Below are 10,125 nucleotides of genomic sequence, written 5' to 3' on the forward strand. Positions count from 1 at the left end.
GGCTTTGACCCTCTGACCTCACTGCCTCTCTGTCGACCCCCTGCTTCCTGTGCGGCTGGTGTCACTGTGGTTCGCATGTTGCCCTTGGAGGATCCCTGAAGGGAGGGATGGCGGGGGGGGGGGGACAGGGGCCGCCTTGACCCGTGCCCAGAGCAGGGTTGCTGGCTTTGGCGGTGGGCCGGACTCCAACCCTGCCCAGCCCAGCGTCTCAGGGGCCCAAAATGGTTGTTCATTACTAAATGGTTGGGGGAAAATGAATGGATTTCATGGCACACAAAAACGAGATGAAACTCCAGCTCTAACCATCCATAAATAAAGCTTTATTGGAGCACGGTGACGCCCACTCCTTTCCAGACCATTCGGGGCTGCTCTCAAGACCATGGCAAGGTCGAGTCGCTGCGATGGAGATGGTGTGGCCTGCAGAGCCCAAAATATTTTCCATCCAGCCCTTTCCCGAAGGTCTGCCAAGCCGGGGCCTGCGCCCTCCTCCTGCGGTGACAGGCATCCAGGCTAGCAGCTGCATTTCTTTTTTTTGAGACAGAGTCTCACTTGTTGTCCAGGCTAGAGTGAGTGCCGTGGCGTCAGCCTAGCTCACAGCAACCTCACACTCCTGGGCTCAGGGGATCCTCCTGCCTCAGCCTCCCGAGTAGCTGGGACTACAGGCATGCGCCGCCTCCATGCCCGGCTAATTTTTTCTATATATATTAGTTGGCCAATTAATTTCTTTCTATTTATAGTAGAGATGGGGTCTCGCTCTTGCTCTGGCTGGTTTTGAACTCCTGACCTTGAGCAATCCGCCCGCCTGGGCCTCCCAGGGTGCTGGGTGACAGGCGTGAGCCACCGCGCCCGGCCTAGCAGGTGGATTTCACAGGGCCGTTCCCGCCGCTGGCGCTCAGTGTGGAAGAGGCGGTGCTGGAAGCGGGCTGCGTGTTGCCCGAGAGGGCAGCCGTCTGCGTGCCAGGGACTGTCCACACCTGTAGCTTCTGGGGACCTCGCAGGGCCGCCTGTACCGGCGTCGAGAGGACAGGGCCTGTGTCGGGCCACTGAGGGGAGGGCAGCCTCCGCCCTGTGTGCAGGGGACGCTCTGCGCAGGGGATGGACGGGGGAGGCCCCTCCTTGTGCCGCCAGAGTGGCCCCAAGAGACCCGTTGCCCTTGGCCTGCGTGTGCTGACAGTCACACGCGTGACCACGGCACCGGCCTCTGCACAGTGCCGCCTCTCCCAGCGAGGCAGTTCCGGGTTTGCTCTGGGCAGTGACCCCTCAAGGTGACAGGAGGAGCTGAGACGCCCCAACAGTGGGGGGAAGCAGGTCCAGGGATGGCCCATGGGGGCGTCCCAGTCTCTGTGGGCCACAGCTGGCGTTTCCTGATGCGGAAGGCCCAGGGCAGCACGGGAGAGAGGCAGGGGTGCGGACGAGGGGAATTGCAAAGACCCCTGGCCGCCCCCCAGCCCTGGGCACTTTTCCATTTAGCTGCAGTAAAACACACACGACTCGACACCGGCCATCGTAATTGTGGAGCACGTAGTTTGACAGCGTTAAGTATATTCACGTCGTTGTGCAACAGATCTCCAAAACTCCTTTCATCGTGCAGGACAGAAAAACTCTATTCTCGTTAGATATAACTTCCCTTGCCCCTCCTCCCCCAGCCCCTGGCTCCCCCATTCTGCCTTCTGGCTCTGTGGATTTGGCTGCTCCAGAAACCGCATGGAGTTGGGGTCGCACCGCCCGGGTCCCTTCGCGTCTGGCTGGTCTCGCGGAGCATAACGCCTCCGGGGCTCGCGACGCTGCAGCATGTGTCAGCACTCCCTTCTTCCAAGGCCGAGTCGTGTTCCGAGGGACGGACATGCCATGTTTTGCCTGTCCACTCATGCTTTGACGGACGCCTGGGTCGCTTCTACCTCTTGACAATTGTGAATGACGCTGCTGTGAACGTGGAGGTACAGACACCTGCTCGAGGCCCTGTCATCGGTTCTTTGTGGTATACACCCAGCAGTGGCATTGCTGGTTCACACGATATTTCTGTGTCTAGTTTTGTTTTTTTGGTTTTTTTTGAGATAGCGTCTCACTCTGTTGCCTGGGCTAGAGTGCCGTGGCGTCAGCCTAGCTCACAGCAACCTCCAACTCCTGGGCTCAAGCGATCCTCCTGCCTCAGCCTCCCGAGTAGCTGGGACTACAGGCATGCGCCACCATGCCTAGCTAATTTTTTCTATATATTTTTAGTTGTCAGATAATTTCTTTGTATTTTTAGTAGAGACGGGGTCTCGCTCTTGCTCAGGCTGGTTTTGAACTCCTGACCTTGAGTGATCTTCCCTCCTCGGCCTCCCAGAGTGCTGGGATGACAGGCGTGAGCCACCGTGCAGGCCTGTGCCTAGTGGTTTGAGGAGCTGCTGTGCTGTCCCCGCCTGCCGCGCTGCTCTGCAGCTCCGCCAGCAGCGCACATGGTCCCAGAGCCGCTGCGTCCTCGCCAGCACACGGTGCCGTCTGTTTCGGGGCCGTAGCCATCCCAGCGGGTGTGAGGTGGCTCTGCTTTGTTTCTGAATGAGGCACGATTTTCACGCCATGAAACACACTGTTCTTATTTCCCATGAGAGGAATCTGGACAGACGAAACCCTCATGAAACTCACATTCCATTGAGGGAGAACATTCCCGGAGGTCCAGAAAGACCCTCCTTCCTTCCCCGTCCGGCATCAGATCAGCACAGCAGAGCTGCGGTGAGGACCGGCCGGGCTGGGACGACCACGCCGGCCTCCCGGTGTGCCTGGCTGCCCACAGCGGGGACCCGGGGGGAGGGGACCGGGCGGCTCTCTCCCCCTCGGAAGGAGGTGTCGCGGCGGGAGCCGGGAGGGCCTGGTTGGAAGGCGGGGGTTCCTCTCAGCACCGGGCTCCCGGCCGCCCTGGAGCCCTGCTGAGTCGGCCTTTGGAGGCCTGGCGCAGGGTGCACAGCCTCCGCCCGGTGACAGCAGAGTGATGTCAGGCCAGGTGCTTCCTGGAGGCTGGGCGTGCAGCCCGCTGTCTGGCAGCGCTGACGGAAGGTTCCGGAAGGGAGGGCAGGACCACAAGCCACCCGTGCGTCAGCGCCGTGTGCAGCCTCCCACCCCACCCCCATCGAGAAGACCGAACTCCTATTCTGAGAGTCCTGCCCTCCCTCCGCAGCCCCGCTCAGCCCCGCTGCCACGGGCGGCGCTCTTCGCAGTCGACGCCAGGGAGAGTCCCGGCCTCGCCGGGCAGCCGAGCCCGCTTCACGCTGCCAGCCTGCCGCAGGTTCCCGAAGAGCTGCCCCTCCGAGTCCCGGCTGGAGCCACGGAGGGGCCTGTCCCTGGGCTCCGTCTGTTCCTTTGCCAGAGCTTTGCTTTTCCTTTAACCGCCAGCCAGTCGTCATTGCTGCCAGGCGTCCGGGTGTGGAAGCCAGCGGGGCGGATGGTGGGGAGGTGCTCGGGAGGACAGCACCGCCCATAAGCGCCTGCACCTGCCCCAGTGCGGGGAAGGGGCGGCTCTCAGGCTGGGGCACCAGCGTGGCCCTTCTGGGCCGTTGCACCTGCAGGGCAGGTGGGATTTGGCCAGTGGCAGGCACTGAGGCAGGAAGTCTGGGTCTGAGGGTGCGGGCTCCATGGGGACGTCCGTGAAGGGCCATGCCACGCAGACTGCTCCCGGCGGCCAAGGAGAGAGCCCGTGTGGACAGTGGCATGGCCAGCCCCTGGGAGCAGTGACACAGCCCAGAACCAGATCATCTCTTCCGGCCTCCGTGGCTGGGATTCCAGAGGCTTTGGTGTCTTGGGCAGGAAGAGATAGAGGTTTCTATTTCAATTCTCTCCCCTCAAATCAATTTCTTTTTCTTTTTTTTGGAGACAGAGTCTCACTTTGTTGCCCAGCCTAGAGTGAGTGTCATGACATCAGCCTAGCTCACAGCAACCTCGGTCTCCTGGGCTCAAGCGATCCTCCTGCCTCAGCCTCCCGAGTAGCTGGAACTACAGGCATGCGCCACCATGCCCGGCTAATTTTTTCTACATGTATTAGCTGGCCGATTAATTTCTTTCTATTTATAGTAGAGACGGGATCTCGCTCTTGCTCAGGCTGGTTTCGAACTCCTGACCTTGAGCGATCCGCCTCAGCCTCCCAGAGTGCTAAGATTACAGGCGTGAGCCACCGCGCCCGGCCTCAAATCAACTTCTCTAACCCCGCTTTTGACGATCTGGTTTGGCTCTGCGGCTCCTTTTCTCCCAATATGCCAGGTCAGACTGGAGCCTGGCCCTGCTGGGGCTGAGGGTCACCGCTCCTGTCACGCCAGAGCTGCGAGGCGTCGGTGGGTCTTGCTGCTCAGCTTTGCCCTGCGGCGCGTGGGCTGCGCGCTCTCAGGGCCACGCCACCCTCTCCTCCCTGCCCCCACGGTGTCCCTTCTGTGCCTGGCACCTCCAGCCCCCAGCGGGCGGCTGGCACTCACTTCCTGCCCCCCTCGGAGATCTGGATGGAGCATGAAGCAAGGTCAGCACACAGGAGGGGCCGGGATGCAGGAGACAAACCTGATGTCGGAGCTCTTTTTTAAATCTTGGGCATCCTTTTGTTTGTTTGCTGCAGAAATGTTTAATCTGGGTGGAACACGCGTAACATAAAATGTCAGGCATGCATTTTTAAGTGTGCGGTGCCGCAGTGTTAAGTGCATTCCTGTTGTCCTTCGGCCCAATCTCAGAACTTTCCATTTGGGGTGGATGTGAGGCACCCTTTCTAAAAAACAAAAGGGAGGGAGAGGAAATAAACTGAGCAATGTCCTCTTTGAAAATAAGTTCTTTCTCCTCCGTGGTCCCTTCCTCCCGTCCCCCTCACGTGCAGTGGGGTGTCACGCCCTGTGGCCTCCGTGTGCCGGGGACGGCCCCTGACTGGCACTCACTGGGCAGTGTTTTTGTTTGTTTTGGGTTTTTTGACATCAAACAGAATTTTATTTTTTGCTCTTCTAGGCATTTCATGTAAGAGTAACATATGTAGTAAAAGCACGACAAGGCCTCTGAAAACATGGCCAGTTCTATTGGTTAGGATATTTCTTGTCATGGAAGAGCAGTATCCTGCCCACAGAATCACATTATCACACACAGACACCCATCGCAGTCTCTGTACCGTACACAGGACCACAGCACATGTCTGCGCACAGGGCTACGTTCTGCAACAAACTTGTTCTGGTAATAATATTCAGGCCGGGCGCGGTGGCTCACGCCTGTAATCCTAGCACTCTGGGAGGCCGAGGCGGGCGGATTGCTCGAGGTCAGGAGTTCGAAACCAGCCTAAGCAAGAGTGAGACCCTGTCTCTACTATAAATAGAAAGAAATTATTGTTGCTGTGAGCTAGGCTGACACCACGGCACTCACTCTAGCCTGGGCAACAGAGTGAGACTCTGTCTCAAAAAATAATAATAATAATAATAGTATTCAGAAGGCACCACATGAGGCACAGGTGACAATGACATTACAAGGCCAGATGGCCAAACCTTTCCCATCCAAGAGCCGCTTTGGGGTGACACCCCAAGACGCAGGCACGCAGGGGAGCCATTTGCGAAGCCAGTCGGAAATCCCCTCTGAGACCCCAAAACACTACCCAGGATAGGGCTTGTTCAGGTGCTGGTCCCCCCAGTCTGCCTGCGTCGGTGAGTCCCTGCCTCCCTGGCACTGCCGCCACACCTTGGCTCTCACTTTGCATCCCCGTGAGCCGCATGGTCAGACGCCGAGATCTCTGCTCACCATCCTATCAGCACTTTCCTCCAGTGGTTTTCTGCCATGTCCATAAACGAGAAAGAGGGAGAAATGCAGTAAAGCAGTTTGTTTTTATTTTTAGTGGCAACATCCTTTCTTCAAGTGACCCTTTCCTGGTGTTGCTGTCATGGGAGGAACAAGCCAAGGTTCTCTAGTTGAGCCAGCCCGGGCACCTTCCCTGCGCCCCCACCCCCGCAAGCCCACACGCCCAGAGGCTCCTGTTCTCACCCACGGCACCCAGTTTGCAAACCCTTGCCTTGGCGTCCAACCCTGCCATGTGCCCCTGCAACACAGGCTTTGCTGCTGCCCCTTGAGGTGAGCTCAGGCAGCAAGTCCAGAGATAGACCACAAGTGGGGGTGACTCTGCTTAGGGTGCGGAGGCGGGATTTGTCAGACAGGCACCAGGAAGGCTGGGGATTGCCTGTCTGCTGCAGAGGAAGAAAGTAGAAGTCTTCCAGGATAAAATGGTGGAGGGGCGCACAGACTTGCTTCCCTGATATCCAGTACAATGAAAAACTAGTAAAATAAACCTTCCAGGCCGGGCGCGGTGGCTCACGCCTGTCACCCTAGCACTCTGGGAGGCCCAGGCAGGCAGATCGCTCAAGGTCAGGAGTTCAACACCAGCCTGAGCAAGAGCAAGACCCTGCCTCTACTAAAAATAGAAAGAAATTAATTGACCAACTAATATATATAGAAAAAATTAGCTGGGCATGGTGGCGCATGCCTGTAGTCCCAGCTACTCGGGAGGCTGAGGCAGCAGGATCGCTTGAGCCCAGGGGTTGGAGGTTGCTGTGAGCTAGGCTGACGCCACGGCACTCACTCTAGCCTGGGCAACAAAGTGAGACTCTGTCTCAAAAAAAAAAAAAAAAAAAAATGAATGAAAGAAACACGATATTGTGATAGAGTCCAGGGCCCAGAACCCGCTGAGGTGACAGGATCATAAGTCCTGAATTTGGTGTGAGCATTCTGTGTGTATGTTTGTACTTCTGATAACCTAGGCTTCTTCCTCTCAATGATATATACCACTGTATACATAGCACACGAGAGATACAATTGACCTTTGACCATGGGAATTAGGGGTGGAGACCCCCCCCAGAGCAGTTGAAAATTTGAGTATAACTTTTCTCCCTTTATTTTTTTTTTTATTTTGAAACAGAGCTCCGTCACCCAGGTAGAGTGCATCATTATAGCTCACTGCAACCTCCAACTCCTGGAATCAAGCGATCCTCCTGCCTCGGCCTCCTGAGTAGCTGGGACTGCAGGCATGCGCCACCATGCCCGGCTGATTTTTCTATTTTTAGTAGAGATGAGGTCTCGCTCTTGCTCAGGCTGGTCTCGAACTCCTGACCTCAAGTGATCCTCCTGCCTCGGCCTCCCAGAGTGCTAGGATTACAGGCATGAGCCACTGTGACCAGCCCGAGTGTAACTTTTGACTCCCCAAAAGCCTAATTACACATAGCCTCACCAATAACATAAACAGTCGATTTATACATGTTTTGTATGTTACATGTATTATATACTGTGTTCTTACAATAAAGTAAACTAGAGGAAAAAACAGAAGGAAGAGAATAATATTCATTATTCACGAAGTGGGAGTGGATCACCATAAATGTCTTGCTCATCATCATCTCACTCTTCCTCCCGAGTAGCTGAGGAGGAAGAGGAAGAGGAGGGTTGGTTTGGCCATCTCAGGTGTGATGGAGGCGGAAAAAAACCTGAGTGGACCCGCATTGTTCAATGGTCAACTATATATATAATCTTTAAGATTTTTTTAACTTAAAAAATTTTTTTTACTTTTTAAAATTTTTATTTTTTTACTTAAAAAATTTTTTTTACTTTTTTTATTATTATTTTTTTTTTTTACTGGTCAGGTGAAGCAGTGGGAGTGGAGAAGGAACAAAGGAATCTGTAACTGGTTGTGATCAATTAGCTGTAATATATCTGTATCTTTATCTTTGTGTATGTACTTATCTCTTTCCCTACCTATCCATATATGTATTTATGTAAACATGCTTCTATCCATCTGACTATCCACCTTCCTATCCATGTATGTACCTATCTATTCATGTACGTGTATAGGTACCTGTCTATTCATGTATGTATGTACCACCTACTATCCATTTGTCTATGTACACTATATCCACTACCTGTCTATGTACCTGGCTGTCCATGTACTCATGCATGCATCTATCCATGTATGTGTGTGTGTGCATTGTCTAGCACCTATGTACATATGCCTGCATTTCCCTGTGCATGTAAGTGTCCTTCTCCATCTCTCTGCACTTCCTCTCCTCGCCCACACGTTCACTGCGACACACATCCCTAGTTCTTCTACAGTCCCAGGGCTGCCGGATGTGGCGCTCCCAGGGAATGCCAGGGCAGTGCCAGCCCTGGGCTGGGCCACTGCGTCCACTCCACTGACGGGAGAGGAGGGGGAGGCGGGCTCCAGATTTCTGCTGCTGCAGCCCAGCTGCTGAACACTCCCGTGCAGGCACAGGGACTCCAGGGACACATGTTGGAGTGTGGGCTTCCACATCCCCGTGCGGACGCCCTCAGCCTGCTAGTTCCCGCCACACCTCTTTGCCCTGAGGCCGCTCCGGGTCACCTCCCACCGGCAGGCATGGGAGCTGCCTTTTCATGTGTCTGTGGTCCACCCAGTTTCCAGTGTGTGAATCTCCAGTTCGTATTTCCCCCCCTTTTTCAATAGGCCTTTTCCCTCACTAATCTGTAAGAATTCTGTGAATATCTGGCTCCCAATGCTCGGTTGGTTCTGTGCTCTGCGGAGACTTTTCTCCCAGTCTGTAGACCACCTTTTCACTGTTTTGCAGTGTTGTCTTTGACGACCGATCTGCTTTGTGCTTTAGGTGTTTTGATTAAGAAGTTATATTCCACAACACCCAAAGCCGTAAAGAGAGCCTTCTGTATTTTCTTCTGGAGGTTGTAAGGTGTTATCTTCAGGTCTTTAAGGGTAGGGTGTGAGAGGTAGGGATTCAGTTCTGTTTTCTTTTTCCACATGGGCATGAACTGAGAGTCCCTCCCTTCCCTGCAGACTGCAACACCACCATGTCCATGTTTCCCTGGGTCTGGTCCTGGGGCTTTTGGTCTCTCCTGCACTGCGTGGCCTCCAGGGGGTCCAGCCTCCCGCTGCCTCTCCCTCAGGACACGCTCAGCTGTCCCGGGCTCCTGGCCCTCCCAGCATGTGTTTCAGAATCAGCCTGTGTAATTCCACAGAAAAGCTTACAGAGGCCTTGACAGCAGTTGCTTTCATCTCGGAGTGATCTCTGCTGGCTGGCCGTGATGATAATATTGAGTCTTGCTACTTTTTAATGTTATTAGGGTCTTCATATTTTTTTCTTTTCTTTTTTTTTTATTTTTGAGACAGAGTCTCACTTTGTTGCCCAGGCTAGAGTGAGTACCGTGGTATCAGCCTAGCTCACAGCAACCTCAAACTCCTGGGCTCAAGCGATCCTCCTGCCTCAGCCTCCCGAGTAGCTGGGACTACAGGCATGCGCCATCATGCCCGGCTAATTTTTTTTTTCTATATATATTAGTTGGCCAATTAATTTCTTTCTATTTTTAGTAGAGACGTCTCGCTCTTGCTCAGGCTGGTTTCGAACTCCTGACCTCGAGTAATCCTCCCACCTTGGCCTCCCAGAGTGCTAGGATTACAGGCGTGAGCCACCACGCCCAGCCGAGATAGGACCTTTAAACAGGTAATGAATGTGTTTGAAATGAAGTCATCAGGGTGGGCCCTAATCCGATAGGGCCTGTGAGAGAAGGTGAGAGAAGGTGAGGACACAGACAGGCACAGAGGGCAGGGAAGGCCCTATGAGGTCACAGGGAGAAGACGGCCGTCGACAAGCCAACAAGAAAGACCTCAGAGACATGACCCTGCTGACACACTGATCCCGGACTTCCGGCCTCTAGAGCCAGGAGACAATAAACGTCTGCCGTGTGGGCCCCGCAGCCTGTGGGGCTTTGTGAAGGCTGCCCTAGGAGACTAATAAACCTCCCGTCCCACACTTCCCTCTCCCAGTATGGCCGCGTGAATCGCTCTGAACTCTGGCAGCAGTATGTCACTGTCAGCGCCAGTGCCGAGCTCTCCAGAGACGCCGGGGAACACTGGCAGGTGGGCGTGAGCCCTGGGCCAGCATCCGGCCCTGAATGGGTATGTTCCTTATTGAAATGCCACTTGTAGCCCTCGACTTCCCAGCGCTCTTGGCAACAACCCAACTTTATGTTCCAAAGAGGAAAAGGTGGATTGATTTAAAGACTCGGACTGTGTGAGGCGTTACCTTGATTTATGTAGACAATAGTACTAAATAGTTGCATAACCATGGCTTGCCGTTCACCTAGGTGTGTCTTGAAGCCTCATAAAACCAGCAAGTT

The 10,125-nt window shown here is 54.5% G+C and overlaps 1 protein-coding gene across 2 annotated transcripts in view; it reads right to left on the reverse strand.

Moving 5' to 3' along the window:
• C22H22orf39 (chromosome 22 C22orf39 homolog) overlaps nucleotides 1–7,907 on the reverse strand; it is a 123,856-nt gene extending 115,949 nt beyond the window's left edge. For both annotated transcript variants that reach the window (XM_075996790.1, XM_075996789.1), the window contains exon 1: nucleotides 7,904–7,907. The gene's annotated coding sequence lies outside the window, so the exon portion shown is untranslated. The remainder of the gene's footprint in view (nucleotides 1–7,903) is intronic.
• Nucleotides 7,908–10,125: the final 2,218 nt, after the last annotated feature.

This window comes from Microcebus murinus, chromosome 22, assembly GCF_040939455.1.
Source record: "Microcebus murinus isolate Inina chromosome 22, M.murinus_Inina_mat1.0, whole genome shotgun sequence".
NCBI lineage: Eukaryota > Metazoa > Chordata > Mammalia > Primates > Cheirogaleidae > Microcebus > Microcebus murinus.